The 17,292-nt window shown below is 38.9% G+C and overlaps 1 protein-coding gene across 1 annotated transcript in view; it reads left to right on the top strand.

Annotated features, from left to right (window-relative positions):
• Positions 1-17,292, top strand: part of LOC140944712 (lactadherin-like) — a 228,011-nt gene that overhangs the window by 27,512 nt on the left and 183,207 nt on the right. The window lies entirely within an intron of this gene.

The raw sequence follows: 17,292 nt of genomic DNA, 5'->3' as shown, positions 1-17,292 counted from the left end.
AACTCGGACAGCAACACAATTGTGTCACACGTTTTAAAGGCAAAGTTCACGACCAGATACGTGCGATTTGTTGTGCAGACGTGGTATGAGCATATATCCATGCGAGTGGAGCTGTACGGCTGTGCTGAATCATAGCTGAAAACTGCTTTGGTCTCTCACAGCTTCATGGTCATCCTTTATTTAGTCCAGTCTCGAAGATATCTTAGCCGTCACCGGTACTCGGCTTTTAAGACCATGCATTATTTTCTTTTCCATTCTTTCTTTTCGTTATTTTTGTTTTCTCAGCCTGGAATAATACGCACAATAAATTAAAGTACAATTTCTTACTACGAATGGTATCGACGGATAAATATGACCGTATGTCTACCCCGGAGTAACTGCGGGGCATCATCAAAAATATACAGCATAATAAACAGTCTTTAATAATTAATGTAAGTGAGTGCAAAACATTAAAAAAAAAAAACACCTCTGATACTGTTTTAAAATCACTGAGCGCGTCTTAATTTTAATTCGCTTAACATTACAGCGACATCGATCTGAGGCAGCTTGAGGCTATGTTCATATCACTATTAATACCGGATAGCTCTTGCGCTGGCGCGAAAAACATACCGAATAGGTCAGCTGATAGGACTTCTGTCATCATACATAGAAAGAGTAATTTTGGCGCCGTTTTTTTATCGGAGCAAACCTGCGACGATCGGCCAGAGAAGTGTTTACGATATAACGGATAGCTTTTAGCGTCGGCACGAAAAGCTATCTGGAGTCTATCTGGTATGGTGTTAACATCGGCTATGCGCCAGATAGGCTTCGTTCGTTCGGTAATAAGGCGCTTTAGCAACAACAACGGCGACGGTAACGAGAACGTCAAAAAAGCAATAGGTATATTAAGCAAAACAACAACACGTGCATCATACTTTTTTCAACATTTCTTTGCCGTCACTGCACGACTACTACGTGAAAATGCCTAATTTCACATTTCATGGAGACGACGAATTTTTCATCACCTCTCTAAGGGAAATTCGCGTACATTTGACATTTTCAGCGAATTGTAATCTTAAACGCGACCTCATCTTAAAAGTGCCGTTTTCGCTGCCGTGGCCAGCGTCGATGCTTTTAACTTCCCTATCTAAGGGCGATAGACTCGCTGAAAGGAAGGAATATCATTTTTCAAATTTTTCTTTTTCCTATAGGTTTTGACAGTAAAGAATGATGTAGTATGTAACTTAAATTCAGACTTAACTTACAAGGGGGTACCCTGTTTGGGTGCCACGAATTTATCCAAATTCAAAATTTCCTATCTCAACTCATATTTGAGATACTGGAAAAGTTTTTTTTAGCTCTCAAGTACCCTTCAATAGCCTCCTCGATATTAGTGAAGTTTAAGCGAAATCTATTAAAGCATTAGTTTTGAGTTTCAAGATTATTGATATCTTATAAGGCGGCAAAATAAGGGCTACAATTCGCTATTTTTTGTCGGAAATTTCGTGTTTACAAGTGATCTATCGAGCGGTTTTCAAATTATTCGCTTATTTGTTTAAGTACTGACCAAAATGTTTACAAAACCGCTACCAAGTGCGTCTCGATACATAATAATCAAATCTTTCTTTCTGACAATCGGCACAGCTTCCTCCGTGATCTTACACACACGTTTTTAAAACGTGTAAAAAGATGGAACTGACTATTGAAGGAAAAAGCTCTCGTGAACGATTTTGGAAGGAGAGTTTGCAGTGCCGAGAAAATGGCCTCATTTCGTTGCTATGACAACTCCGATGCCACCCTGATCGTAACAAATTTTCACCTTTATTTAATACAGCTCTCCACTGCATGGTGGTAATTTTTCCAAATCCTTATCAATAGTGACGTAGTTAATGCTCAAACTTGGGGGGACTTGACCCTGAAAAACCCCATCGAGCCACCTTAAAGCTGGGCAGTTTTACCCTGACGATTTGCGATATTAAAATTGCGAATGACCATGTAAGTTATTAATAATTGATCAAAAATAAATTTTTCAGATTTGGATTGTTTTACAATCAAATTACATTAATTGCGTTTCAGGGCCCGGTTGCATAAAACCTGCACTTAAGTGCTCACTTAAGTAGGTCACTTACGAATCCGTTATGGGTACACTTACGGGTGTTGCATGGAACACACTTAGCACTCTCGTAAGTTTCTGTTTTACGTGGTAACTTACGTGCTCACTTAAGGGCACACGTAACTTTGTTATAGTACTTTTAATTATTAATTTGACTCACTCTATTTTTTAAATTAAGTTAACCATCGGTGAGTGTAAAGAAAGTTAAAAGTCGTTTCGAACACTTTTAAGCCTCTCAAAAAATTAAATTTGCAGCAAACGTTATTTTTCTTCAATATCTACTGAAAATGATAGTTCGTCTTCTTTTTTCACAAAAGTGTACATCAGAGGTTAACAAAGCGCATTAGAACGAATTACGTGAAGAAAAATACTTTTTTTTCACTTTTCGGTAAAAGATCTCGTTAAATTTTGTGAAAACAGTAACGATACGGGACCCACATAGGTCCCGTAAATTTACGTGCTATTTTTCCCGTAAAAAAAGTTTTATGCAACACCCGCAATTTCTGTTGCATAAACGACACTTAATTGAACACTTACGAAAATCGTAAGTGCAACCACTTAAGGGAATTCCCTAAGTGGTACACTTAAGTGATTTCATGCAACTGACTTAAGTTACGAGTGCACGTACGTGTACCCGTAGTTGTTACGAACGTTTTATGCAACCGGGCCCAGGAAAGTAAACCTTTGTAATTTTGTTTCGCGATTGTTCCTTTTAACGTCAACAATCCGGGGAAAACTGCAGGGTAAGGAATGTCCTTTCGATCCGTTACGTTCAACTAACCTATAGACTAACCAAAGCCATTAAATCCAAGAAAGCCGATTATTCAATGAAATAAGGCATTTTGTTTCGCTTTTAAAACCAACAGCATATGTCACTGAGTTAGAATGGTGGGCTGATATGTATCTTAAATTTTTATCGGCTAGAAAATAAATAGGGGGTGATCGTTTTTACGATTTTATTTTTCTTCTTAGGCAATGACCATGAGTTTTCATTAATTTCTCATTGTTATCTCCTTTGTAAAAGTGCATCGAAATATGGACATGTATAATTTTAAAAAGTGATGCATTGTAGGCACCAACACGTATTGATCATGCTGTTCAGACCGGCCACCGTAAACCTCGACTTTTTGAGAGATTCCTAGTATTCCTTACAGATTACAGCGGAACGTAAAAAACTATTGAAATAATAGGCTGAAACATTTGTTTCCTGGCAATAAGACTGAGAAAAGACTTATGCCACATAAATACCCGCTTCAGTTGTAATAGCGTTAAATTCATTTCTTTAATTAAAGTTCTTTTCTTTTGGGTGGTCCTGTGAGGAATATTCATCTCTCGCCCTCTTGTTTTTACTTTTTTATCGTTGTCCTGATCGTTGTTTGTTCACCTAGGCTCGAACAATTAGTTTTATTTTGTGTTTGCAAAAATAATTATTGTTGCGCGGCCTAGTTTAGTTAAGTTTATTTAAAAAACTTAATTGCTTCCTCTAGAAGGTGTGTTTTCAGCTGTGATATGGCCATTTTCTCAACAAACTTCGTTTGCTCAGGACTCAGTCATCCGTTCACAGTTTTAGCAAAAGACTCTCATGGTGATTGGTTTAGGGAGTTTAACGTCCACATGTGCCCGCAAAGAAGTCTTCAAACAACCCGCGAAAGTGATCCGATCTTTGAAACGCCCGCCGAAATCTCAGTCAAAGCCCCGCTAAGCGCTCTGAGGTCCCCGCGAAAAACGCGAAGGGACACGAAACTTACCCTCTCCCCCACAAAAAAAAATCACGCAATCTGTTTCAGGTCACACAAGTCTCTCCAGTACCACCCCCAAGGGATATTTTTGGAAAAGAGAGTATGTGACACATTTTGCACTTTGTGTGACATAAGGTTCCGTCAATCAATCAATAAGAGAACAAAAGAAAATGTCAATCATTATAATAACCAGAGCCAACTACATAACGACATAAAGAGAGTATGTGACAGTTTCTGTGACATAATGTCCTGTCAAAAAACAAAACAAAAACAAAAACAAAAAAGAAAGAAAGAAAAAGAAAATGTCAATTATAATCACCTGAGCAACTAAAAATATATTCGGTTCACGAATAGACCTTGTCACGGTTTTCGACGCCATGTTGACGAGTAGGCAAACGTGTGAGAAATTACAGTGTTTGTATGAGAATCTGATGTCGAATAATTTCCGTAGAATAGCTGTTCTGAACAAAATATCAATTGTAAACTAAAGCTACAAAGCAAAGGATTGCCCTAAAAAAATTGGGGGGCATACCTGTGCTTAAATTTCTCTAGAGGCTTGCTTTAGATTTTCCATATATTTGTCTCCAGTTTTCCCGGGACTTTCTTACGGACAAATGTATAGAAAATTTCAAAAAGTGGTTCTAGGTCTTCTAGGGCATGTAACGCCCTCAAACTTTTTCAGGAGAATCCTTAGGAGTGAAGCTTTAGTTTACAAATCATATTTTTTTTTAGAACAGCCGTTCTATGGAAATTATTCGACATTAGATCCTCATACAATCACTGTAATTTCTCATGCGTTTGCCTACTCCTCAAGATGGCGTCGAAAACCGTGACAAGGTATATTGTCTACTGGCTGCCGAAACGAAAAATTAATATAAAATTCTCGCAGCCTCTCTGGTAGACTTCTGACATTTATTTTTTTAAATTTTATCAGATCCTTTTTGAAAACCATATTTTATATGAAAAAGTCATCTCAATAAAGATTATTGTTATTATTATTATTATGGAATACCCCTTGAAAACTGGGCAATGACTAAAGCACTGCATTTTTATGGTATATAGAGTAAAAAAAATGATATCCATACACTGGATTTTGAAAAGCTTGACGGCTTGATTTTTTTTTTTAGGTAAACCGCCAGAAAATTCAACAACGGAGGCTATAGTGTTGGGTTGAATTTTTACCCCGTGTGTGATTTAGATCAGAACATTCTATCCGTGATAGGACAAGATGTACTCCGGGGACCATTCAATTGTAATGAGGACGTCGTGTTTAAATACAAGACAAATCTGTGTCATGAACTGCCTGGTTGTCTCACGAACACGGTTTCTCCTCATGCAGTCTAAATACCCGGCAGTTTGCGAAGGAATTTCAACATTAAGTGTCTTCTTTATCGCCCCCTTTAAAAATATTTCTCCAAGCGGATTCAATAAACGTTAAAACATACAAAAAAGCAGACTGCAGTAAATTTAGCCTAAGTAAAATCGTGGCCGTGAGTCACGCGCCTCTACTCACGAATTTTTTTTTTTCTTTTATGCTGCGACACTTACAAATACCCGGCAGCCGGCAAAGTAAGGGTGTTTTCTTTTTCCAATGGTTTGAAAATGTTCTATTTTTGTTGAGAACTAACAAGCGATCAGGATAAAAAGAATGGCTTTGCATATGAGCGCTTGTGGTTTCTTGGCGATGCCCTTTCGTGTCTAGTTGTTTATTCGTGAATAGTCAATTTCGCCGGTGTTTCGTGACCAATAAGTGATAATACGTATTAGGTCAATTGGTTTTAAATACTGGGTGTATCTCTTATCAATATAATACCTGCCCTTAAGCACCCGAGAACGACACGCAATAATTATAATATCTGCTCTTTTTTATTACATTTATTTTTCTTGAATCGGGATTTCGATAAAAGGTTCTCCGTGACTCGAGAAAAACTCGAATAAATATATTAAAATAAACGATATTCGGAATTCCGAGGTAAATTATTTCACGTTGCCTAAAAATTTCTGGATAACCCGTTAACCGTTCCATTCGTCTAAAATATTCAAAGGTTTTCTAATAGCTTGGCGACGATTTTCGGAGTTTGTGTTATTCCCATTTTATATCACGATGTTACGATAATTGTTTAAAAAAAGTCGCCTATGGCTAAAAATTTCAGTATAAAGACACCCCCGGTTTAAGTACTGTCACTTTCTATCGCCTCGTTAAAATTAGTGCCCTTTTAATAGCAATCGATGGGGCTGAACTGTTTTGTTTTTGCCAGCAGAGAAAGGGCAGAAAATAATGTTTACTTGCTTCATCGCTTAGCTTTTCAATATGTGTTTACAACAAAATAAAAGACAACTTTTTGACAGTACTGGTATTTTTTAATTTTTCTTTCCTTTCACAGGTTTACTACATCAAAGGAATCAATATGCAATTTTCATCAAACCTCCACTAATCCTTTCTGTTCGATGTCGCCTTTATTCATCTGTTGAGAAAATATTCACGGAAAAAAAGATAGTTAATGCATTTTTTATATGGATAGGTAAAAAAAAAAAACAACAAAAAATTAATTGTAAACCCATGGAGGGAACCCAATAACAACAGAAATACGCTGTGGCTATATGGCCGGTAACCGGTGTAGTTCTTCAAAACACTAAATGACCAGCAGTCCTATCTTCTCAGTAAATGTCACAGAATCGAAAAATCCAAGCAAATCTAAATTCTCACATGTCGATTAAGAAAAGTCAAGCGATCCTGAAATGCTTTATAGATCTCAAGTACAGCGTTTGGTTTACGCTGGGTTCAGAAGACGAAACCATGTTTTGTGACACTTAGAACATTTTCAGCTCGACTGCCGGTCAAGGTTTTCAAAACACTAAATGACCGGCAGTCCTATATTCTCAGTTATTTTCACAAATCGAAATAATCCAGCTAATCCAAACTAACATATGTCGATGAAGAAAAGTCAGTGTAACGTTTGGTTCACGTTGGGCTCACTAAACGAAACCATATTTTGTGACACTTAGAACTTTTTTCAGCTCGACTGCCGGTCAAGGTATTGAAAACACTGAATTACCGGCAGTCCTATATTTTCGATCAGTACATTTCGCTTGACTTTTCTTAATTGAGATATGATAGTTTGGTTTAGCTGGATTTTTTCGATTTGTTAAATTTACTGAAAGGACAGGACTGCCGGTCATTCAGTATTTTTAAAACCTTGACCGGTTACCAACCATTTAGCCAAAGCGACAAAAATAACAATAATTTATACACACTTAAATTACCATCACACGCACAGTCGAGTGATCACAGTACAAAGGATATGAATGTTTAATGAGAGTTTGCCAAACAGATAAAAAATTGCTCATTTTTGCACCCTTAATTTCTCCTCCTAAAATCATCTTGTTTGAGAAGTATTAAAAGGCATTCGACACTGTGTACATGACAAATGTTACATGTAAGGATATGCAAGTCAGGTTGGTATAATAATAAAAATATGATTTAAGCCTACATTTAAGCTTGTGTTAAACTTCAGTGTTAAACATAAGTCTAAAGAAAAGCAACGTGACCTCAAGGAGTAATATCATAGCAATCAGTTTATGACATTAGAGCATCAGGCCCTGAATGTTATATAATTTTAAAACTTGTTTCTATTAAAACAATATTGGGTTTACTGCTGAGGTAAGGCCAGAGAGATGCACTACATTGCAACAGTATAATTTTGTTTATAACAGCTATAGCTAGATTTAACAGCTAGATTTTACAGGCAAGGGTCAAATTAATTATCAATGAATCAGTTACTTATATTTGCCTTAAGCTCTTCTTATAGATCTAAACTGGTTGGTTTAATCTTCTGGGATATTTTAAACAGATAAATTAAGACACACCAATACTTAATCCCAAATCATGGCTGTCTCATGCCTTTGTCCTAAAAGCTTTTTAAAAGCTGACACAAATATTATAGATCCAAAATAGACTAAAATTGATCCAATAACTCATTACTAATAATAATCTGGGGTGTGATTTCCTCTGGGTGTGATTTTAAATATTAGGTCCAATAAACAAGGCACACCAAGATTATATTTGTCCACCCTTTTAAGATTTCAGAAGCCAAAATTTAAAACCAATAACTTATTTGCTGAGTGATGATGTTGGAAAGTCCCACTACTATTCTTTTTAAAAAAGGTTTTCAAAAGCAAAGTGATTACAGTTTTTATATATTATGCATCATTTGAAACAAAAAAAAATATTGTGAAGTTCAACTCTTCAAAAACAAACATTAAATCTAAAAAGCTTAATTAGCATGTACTAAAGTTAATAGGTCATTTCCTGAGCTTTTTACACACCTTTGCATTTAAGAGTTTAAGAATAGATCGACTTCCACTGTTTTTCACATTATCAAAGAGCCTCCTTTGGTTTATGAAATTCAGGTAACCAAATGTTAATTAACATCTACACTTTTACCTAAAGAAAGAAGAGGCCTTTGAGGTTACATACAAGCGGGTACGTAGTAATTTTTCATTCACTGATAATCCATAAGTGTATTGAATAATTCCGCTCGACCCTTGATGACGCTGTTAAATTGATGAAATTTTAGCTCTAACAAGAGAATTCCGACAAGCAGCAATTGGGGTGCTTGGATATATTTGCATGAACATGTTATTGCAGCCTGTAATAAGGTGTTTCATTACAATCTTTTTGAGATTCAGAGTACCAGGATTGAAAGTTGTAGCAAAAGCGAAAATCTTTTTTCGATGTTTTTATTTTGTGAAGCCCCATTGCGTGATGTGTATTAATTTGCCCACATTTATTCTTTCTTAATTACCCCACAAAAAAGTGGGGTTAATGTCTTTATAAGCCTTGCATGACTAAATAATTTTGCCAATATTTCAACTCTAAAGAGTATTTTTGCCAAGCTTTTTACTGTCATTATAACTAACTGTAAAATGAATTGAAAAACTGAATACCTGAAATAAAGATCACAATAATTTCATTTTCTTATCATTATATTATAACTTTTTAATTTAAAAATTATACTTACTGGTTAAAAATGTTTTGGTATTTAACTTGCACACATGGATTGAGATTGATTGTGTTTCATGTAAAATTTCACAGTTTGCTGTCATATATTGGCGCCCAATTGGTAAAACTGAAGACTGAAAGAAATGTATTTTCTCAACTCGGAAGAAACTTACGAATGACGATAAGTTGTGTTTATTTATGGGTGAGTTTAACAGAGATCTTCTGAACTTTGAAGGCTGTCAGATAACTGAGGATTTTATTAATATTTTAATTTCTCATAACTTTTCGTATTCTGCAGCCTATTAGAATCACTGACTAAACAGTTACCAAATTTCTTCATTCTCAACAACTCATCCTAGACAGCAAGCAATGTGACAATAAGGTTTGCATGTTACATGTCCTTTGTTTTCTGTACTTGACCTTTTTAAACTTAAACCTTTACGAGTAGACCTCTGAATCTTTCTCTGTGTTTTGTTTTGTTCTGGGTATAATATTTTTTTACCAAGATTTAATATGATATAAATTTAAATCTTTGCAAAACGATACGTGCAAGCTTTAAATTAATAAGCTCTCACGATCTTGTTTTGAACTAATGTGACTTTGGAATAAATGACTAAACACAAGAGCTCTGTTTTGAGTTCTTTCGGTGTCGTGTTGATGTCTTGCAGAGTTAATTGTCACGTAGTACGATCAGCATTGCAGTATTCTGCTTGCAGAATTTAAAATGTGTCTACATTATTATTTTTGCTGATCAGGTCTTTATAGATCCTACGTTCTTCGGCATATTCGTTTGCGGTCCTTTATGGTTAATGTTTGTACTTTAAGAGAAAACATTGAGAAATGATTTCTTGAAAATTTTCATTTAAAAACCCACAAGTTGAAATAAAATGAATCGTCTTCTGAGATTATACACAACGCCAAATTTATTTTTAAGTTTACACAAACATGGGGGCGCATTTTTTATTTATCTTTTCTTAACGTTTAGGTCGAGGTGTATAAACGTGTACAACACATTACAAGTAGGTGAAACTTAGCTAAAATAGCAATTTTCGTGACCAAAAAGAGAGATGTATTACGCCTACCTAAACAAGGATTCGCTGTCATCTTTTTGTACTCAAAAGCTTCCGTCTGTCCCCAAAGAGAAAACTGAACACTCCTTTAAACTTTCCATTTCCACTGGTGTCTTTGAACAGTGTATTTTTAACCTTCAAACCCTCGCAAAATAATAAAGTTTGCGGCCGCGGTAGCCATTTTTTTTCTTTTTACAAGAAGACGGGTAAGTGAGAACCCTGGGAACGAGGTTAGACAAAACTTGTTGCTAAGTAACTAAATCGTCCCCAGATCTTCACGTACCGCATAAATGTGGTCGAAAATAGCTACTGTAGTCACCAGAAATACGTTATCGCAAAAATCACGCGAAGCTAAAGGGTCAGCAGTGATAATAAACAGAAATAAGCACAAAAAAATTGGTGATAAATTTATAAAGTGTCTTATCTCTATCACATGTTATGAATGCAAATGCTACATTCAAACACCATGCCAGTGTTCAAAATCTTCTGCTTTTCTGGCTCTCCATTGTAGTTTCTGGTACGCAACGCTACACGAAGTCGAGCTAACTTCGCTTCAACCGTATTTAGAAGTCCTTTAGCTCGGTTCACGATCTATTAAAGAAAACTAGGCTCGAAAAAGCGAAGACTTCCCGTTTAATTCACGATAAAACCGACTTCAACCTTTTATAAACACATTGTAAGCGAAGCAGCAAAGGAAGCAAAAACAAGCAAGTGATCACGCGGTAGTTACGTTATGTATGGGGTGCATATAGTGTTCCTATATTGTACTTTTTACTGTATTATTTATAATGTACCCAACAACCCCCCATACATAACGTAACTACCCGAACGAACCCAAATACCGCTGACCAGGTGCTCTGACGCCAAAAAAAGGTATTTCTGCGGTGCCTTTTCTTTCTAACAAGAAGATTAGGACGGGTAGGAGAGTCTGGGAACTAGGTTGGACAGAAACAGTTGCCGAGCAACTAATCGCCCCTGGCACGAAATCACGCAATGATTAAATCACAAAATTGAGTTTTCGTGACTTCGTATTCTTCATTTTCAGTCGACGGCGATGAGGTCAAGACATACATCAAAGGAGTTTAATGTCCATGTCTCGAGAAAAATTAAGCAAGACGCGGAGATAGATTCTTAAAGGGTAGGAATATAATTACCTTCTTTTTCCCACTCTGGTACAGTAAAACATGCGCGAAAATTTCAAAAATTGAATTTTGCAAAGACACGAGAAGTTTAAGATAATATTTAAAGCAAGTATTACAAACACGATCGATATTAGACTGTTGTAATAGTACCAGTCCATCGCAAGAAACTAGAAACGTTTTTATACACATATCCTTTTTGGAATAAAACGACACAAAAGGTTTCGTATATATTAAGAAGGAGCCCCCACGAATGTTTTATTTGCGCAACAAAAGGATTTCGTAACGTTTTAAAAACGATATTGCAAGCAAGTTAATTACTTATTCATATTCCGTGCGAACACAGCCATTGACTAATTTTCTTGAAACAACAACTTGACGAGGTCTGATGTTGCAATGCAATATTGCATTTCCCCCTCGAGACATTTTTAGCGTGTGAAAAAAAAAATCCGTGGAAATATTTCACTTGCGTGTTTGCCTGATACGATCACGCCCATAATGAGTCATGCCCATTAAGATAAACAACACGCAAGGATTTTATGATCCAATATTATATTCCTCACTAGAGATATTTTAAGCTTATGAAAACAAATTTCCGTGGGAATATTCCCCTTGCGTGTTTAATTTATCTCTTCATCTCAAAAACACCGTTGAGAATTTTCGTGATCTCCTTCAAGGGCCTGAGTTAGATTAACAGATAATATTACCGGCCATAATGATTCATGCCATTAAGATAAACAACACGCAACGTTGTAGTATGAGTTTAAGTTGGTAGTATTCACCATCTAACTGACTGACTAGCAACTGACTCAAATCGGACGAGTTGAGACAGGGAAAACAGTAAGACCGGTCCCAGAGCTTTGTATCTGGTGGGCAATTTCCCAATCATGTCTTAGACTCCTGCGTTCACTCGATCTCTTACGAGGGGTTGAGGCCTGTAGACTTGTCCCTCAGGTTTCGCGGTTTCACAATCTACTAGTGTGTCCGAGCCGATGCTGCGTTTCGTTTAATCCAACCCACTGACGAACTGATCCAAATCGGACGAGTTGAGACAGGGAAAATAGTAAGACCGGTCTCAGAGCTTTGTATCTGGTGGGCAATTTCCCAATCATGTCTTAGACTCCTGCGTTCACTCGATCTCTTACGAGGGGTTGAGGCCTGTAGACTTGTCTCTCAGGTTTTGCGGTTTCACAATCTACTAGTGTGTCCGAGCCGATGCTACCTTTTGACGTGATTCACTTATTAAACGGGTCTACTTTGAGGGTATAAGTAATGATAAAAATGCAATGGCTACCGGAGGGCCGTTTACAAGAACCATCCATTTCAATTGTGCGGTTCAATAGAGAAAAGATCATGTTACAGAGTTCGTCTTCAACTCTTTATCTCTGTGTGTGTTTATTGCGCCAGGCATCTCGTGGCCAAACTAAATGGCCTCAAACAAACGCGATCCACTCTGCGCCACAATGGTCGGTTCGGTCAAAGTTGTGTGAGTGTGTTTTTTTGGTAACCCTCAAAGGAGCGCAATCTCATGTTGTGCCATGTCGGCTCGGTGTGTGTGTTTATTGCGCTTGGCATCTCGTGGCCAAACTAAATGGCCTCAAACAAACGCGATCCACTCTGCGCCACAATGGTCGGTTCGGTCAAAGTTGTGTGTGTGTGTGTTTTTGGTAACACTCAAAGGCGCGCAATCCAATGCTGTTCCATGTCGGCTCGGTGTGTGTGTTTACTGCGCCTGACATCTCGTGGCCAAAGTCAATGGCCTCAAACAAACGCGATCCACTCTGCGCCACAATGGTCGGCTCGGTCGAAATTGTGTGTGTGTGTTTTTGGTAACCCTCGATGTTCGTGATCTTCGTCAAGGGTATGACTTAGATTATCAGATAATATAACTGATACCATCACGCCCATATTGAGTCATAATGGCCCATTGAGATAAACAACACGCAAGGATGCTGTAATGCAATATCATATTTATGCATTGAGATATTTTTAGCTTATGAAAACAAATTTCTGTGGGAATATTCCTCTTGCGTGTTTAATTAATCTCTTGATGGAGAATGTTCGTGATCTTCGTCAAGGGCATGACTTAGATTATCAGATAATATTACTGATACGATCACGCCCATATTGAGTCATAATGGCCCATTGAGATAAACAACACGCAAGAATGCTGTAATGCAATATCATATTTATGCATTGAGATATTTTTAGCTTATGAAAACAAGTTTCTGTGGGAATATTCCTCTTGCGTATTTAATTAATCTCTTGATGGAGAATGTTCGTGATCTTCGTCAAGGGTATCACTTAGCAGATAAAATTGCTCACGCGATGACGCCCATAATGAGTCATGCCCATTGAGATAAACAACACGCAAGGATGCTGTCATGCAATATATTATATTTCTGCACTGAGATATTTTTAGCTTATGAAAACAAATTTCTGTGGGAATATTCCTCTTGCGTGTTTAATTAATCTCTTGATGGAGAATGTTCGTGATCTTCGTCAAGGGCATGACTTAGATTATCAGATAATATTACTGATACGATCACACCCATATTGAGTCATAATGGCCCATTGAGATAAACAACATGCAAGGATGCTGTAATGCAATATCATATTTATGCATTGAGATATTTTTAGCGTGTGTACGTGTTAACAATCCAGTTACGTGTCACCAACACCCATTAAGTAACAATAGTTAGCTGACACAAGGGAATTAACGAGCCAATATTACCGATAAGAAAGTCACGCCTTTAATGCGCCTTGAGATAAATCTCCCATTGAAATATCTGGATGCGTGATATCGTGATGAGAGTTGGCCGATCGTCATTGGATGAAAGATGACACGAAGTGATCGCCCATCGCTTGTTCTCGGCTATATAAGAAGCTTTGCTCGAGGCTAACTCAAACCAGTTGAAGGTGAAAACCCAAGAGGGAAGAGCAAAGAGCAAGGAGCGAAGAGCAAACCAGAAGACTAAAGTCTACGAAGAACTTCGATCATGGCAGCCCCAAAAGAGAACGTTGGTCACATCTCAACCAAGTACGTTGAAATAAGTTGTGAAGTGGCTATGCGTTGTTCGAAATGCGATTGCATGTCCGACGTGGAAAGGTTCTACTTTTTTGACCAGCTGAAGACTCACCGCCATCGACGGAATCTTCTGACAAGATGTATCTGCGAGTATCATTGTTCGTCAAACTGGCAGTTTTATCTTTGGAGCAAAATTACCGAAGCAGAAAATCCCGACAAAGCAGATTTTATAAAGATGATGTTCGCTCTGGGTAAATCGTCGGTTGATCTCTCAGCTTTCAATCTGTACGTTGGCTGCATGTCGCAGTGGGATTTCTTTAAAACATGTAGAGTTCCACAAACGCTGCCCGAGTTTGCATCTCAGTCGATGTTATCTCGCCCTTGCAAAACGTCAACCGTATCGTGGGAAAAGATCATACTGAAACTGGATGAGGCATTTCGAGTCGAGACGCTGACGGATGATGTGTTGCTGCGCGGAATGTTGGCCTGTCGATTACTGATTCTTATCGAGGTCACGGAAAAGACTCCGGTTTTACGAATGACCGAGAGGGGTCGACAATTGCTCTGTGAAGTTTTGCCGTGTAACCTTGTGACAAACAGTAAGGTGTGGCCTGCAAGCAGCTTATGTTTTTACCCAATCTTTCATTGGATACAACGAAAGGGATACATATCTCAGGCCGAGCAGCAGTTTCTCCAGAAGCATGAAATGACCCTCAACCAACATGGTCATCGCCTCGTCTCGGTGACGGTGAGTTCCCCAAATTCCATCACCATTGGCCTGGAACCCGTCGATGGCCGTCATGATCACCCAACGACGGTGGTTAGCACCTTTGATCTAGAAAGGAACAGTTTCCCCGTGACGGTGGAGAATGGTCAAGGTGCAGAGGGAATGGAAGAAGATACCCTATTCCTATCCATGACCCCAAATCTCGGGCAGATTATGTTGATGTTGAAGATGACGTATGCATATCTGGACAATAACAATAATGGGGACTTGCACCGAGAACTGCTGTTAGCATGTCTTTTGTGCGTGATGAAGAGTGGCGTGCGAAAGATGAATAGCTTGAAACTAAATGTGCTGAATGAAGACTATGAGGAGAACATGAAACAAATACAGAAGATGCAGCCCGGGACCGTACGACCACCGCTAATAGCGTGCGACTATCGTACTTCAGCGGGACAGCGAAAGAGGGAAAAAAGAGACCGAATGAAGATATCTTTTCCATCAGAAAAACAAACGATTAAAACTTTTGTTAACAATCTCCGTCGTTGCGAGGGCTTGCATTCGAAAAGGTCAGAGTCACATTTCAAAGATGTGTGTGACGAGGTTGTAGACACTTTGTCTAAGTCTAAGATCAATAGCTTTGACGTTTTCATGTCTAGTGTGCCAAAGCAGATGGGACGAATGGCGCCCTTGCCCTCTCCATCGCGTGAGTCATCGATTCCAAGGAATGTCGGCACAAAGCGGAAGCGTGCCTTAGACAGTGACGACGACGGGGACGATATCGTTGAGATAACGCCGTCACGGGAATTGGCAGGGAAGCCAAAGGCACAAAAAGCCAAACGAAGTTGTGAGATAGACAGTGATGTCGAGGATGGCGACATTGCAACTGAGTCAGTGGCCTTGTCTCAGCCAAGGGCGGAGCAAATACGCCGACCACCAGTAACGATACCCGTGGCAGCCGTTGCAGGTGCTCGAAAAGAACAAATAGTTTTAGAGAATAAGAAGGGGATGCCAGCAGAAAGCCCCAACGCGAGCGGATCTGAAGACGCAGAAGATGATGATGATGATGATGATAATGATGACGATGATGATGACGACTATGAAAGCGACCAAGATGGTAGTGAGAGTGATGATGACAGTGGTGGAGAAGAAGGAGAGAGGGGACGATATTCATCACCGCTCAATACACCGATGACGGATATGAGTGCAATACAGGCGTCAAACTCAAACGAGACAGGCATGGAAAGTTCCACTAGCGAGACAACTCGTCCCGTTCCACCACCCCTGACCATGCAGTTGACTGGAGACCAACCCGATGTCCCATTGGATGATGCCACGATCACGCAAACAGTGGAGCAAGTGGTTGCCAAAGAAGCTCCGATGGCCAGTTCAATGATAGAGACGGACACTCCAATGTTCTCGGTACCGCCTTTGACCCTTCAATCGACCCAGTCAGAAGACAACCCAGTGGTTGATTCAGTGTCCGATTTGTTCAACGGTGACCTGTGCAACAACACCAATCTCGATGATAATGACGATGATGTCACGAATGCAGACAAGTCCCTGTACCTCGGTTCTCCTCAAGGCCCCATTGCTTCCGAGTTGATAACCAGAGGTCAGTCGGTACAAGGACCAGGCACGATAACTGTGGGTCCGATGAACTACGACACAGCTATGAGGGGGAAATGCCTGGTACGGTTGCTAAGGGAAGTGGGAGAACTGACTGAAGTGGTGCCTGAAGTGGAGGTGGTTTCCACTAGTAACGGCGAGTTTGCCTTTAAAATATATACTGATTTGCACAAGCTGTATACCCTCGATACATACCCCTTCGATTGGATCCAACTAAAGAATTGTGCACAGATCGGGCGGACTATTTTTATGGTGGCCGCATTACAGTCGGTGGACTCTAGTGACATGAGCAAGTTCGAGATATCGGCAGACAACAAACTGGCCTGGTTCCCGCCCACCAAGGGTCGTTTGGAAACTGAAATACATCCATTGGAGGTGTTGCAGTCGTCGTTTGTGCTTGGACATCAGTTGCGGAAAACAGTGCGACAGGATGAGAACTTTGGCGTCTGGGCGAAAGCCATTACAGAGAAAAAGCGGCCACTGGTAGAGTCGATCGTTCGACAGTTTGACCTAGCAACGAGAGACCTCGGTAAAACTATAGACTTGGATTATTTTGGACGCTTTTTTCAAAAACTGTCAAACGCGTTGCCGTGGATTGATCAATATTGACTTTGTTCAACCAAAAGCTGTATGGAGTCTTAATTTTCTTGAAAGATTTTTTTTGACAAGTTTGAATGTACCACGGACATGTTTGATAGGGTAGTAGTTGTGCTTAAAGTTTATTGATTTGAGAAATACGAAGCACAGATAAAACATCTAGGGTGTTAAATCTTTGAGAAATGTACAGCTAAGAATTGGTCAGTAACTTTGATTTACCAAAGATTACTTTTCCTTTTACGGTGTAAAGTAGTTCAGCTATCTCGATATTA

This window comes from Porites lutea, chromosome 7, assembly GCF_958299795.1.
Source record: "Porites lutea chromosome 7, jaPorLute2.1, whole genome shotgun sequence".
NCBI classification, from domain to species: Eukaryota; Metazoa; Cnidaria; class Anthozoa; order Scleractinia; family Poritidae; genus Porites; species Porites lutea.
Note: the sequence above shows the minus strand (reverse complement) of the source record. Positions and strands in the feature narration are given on the sequence as shown.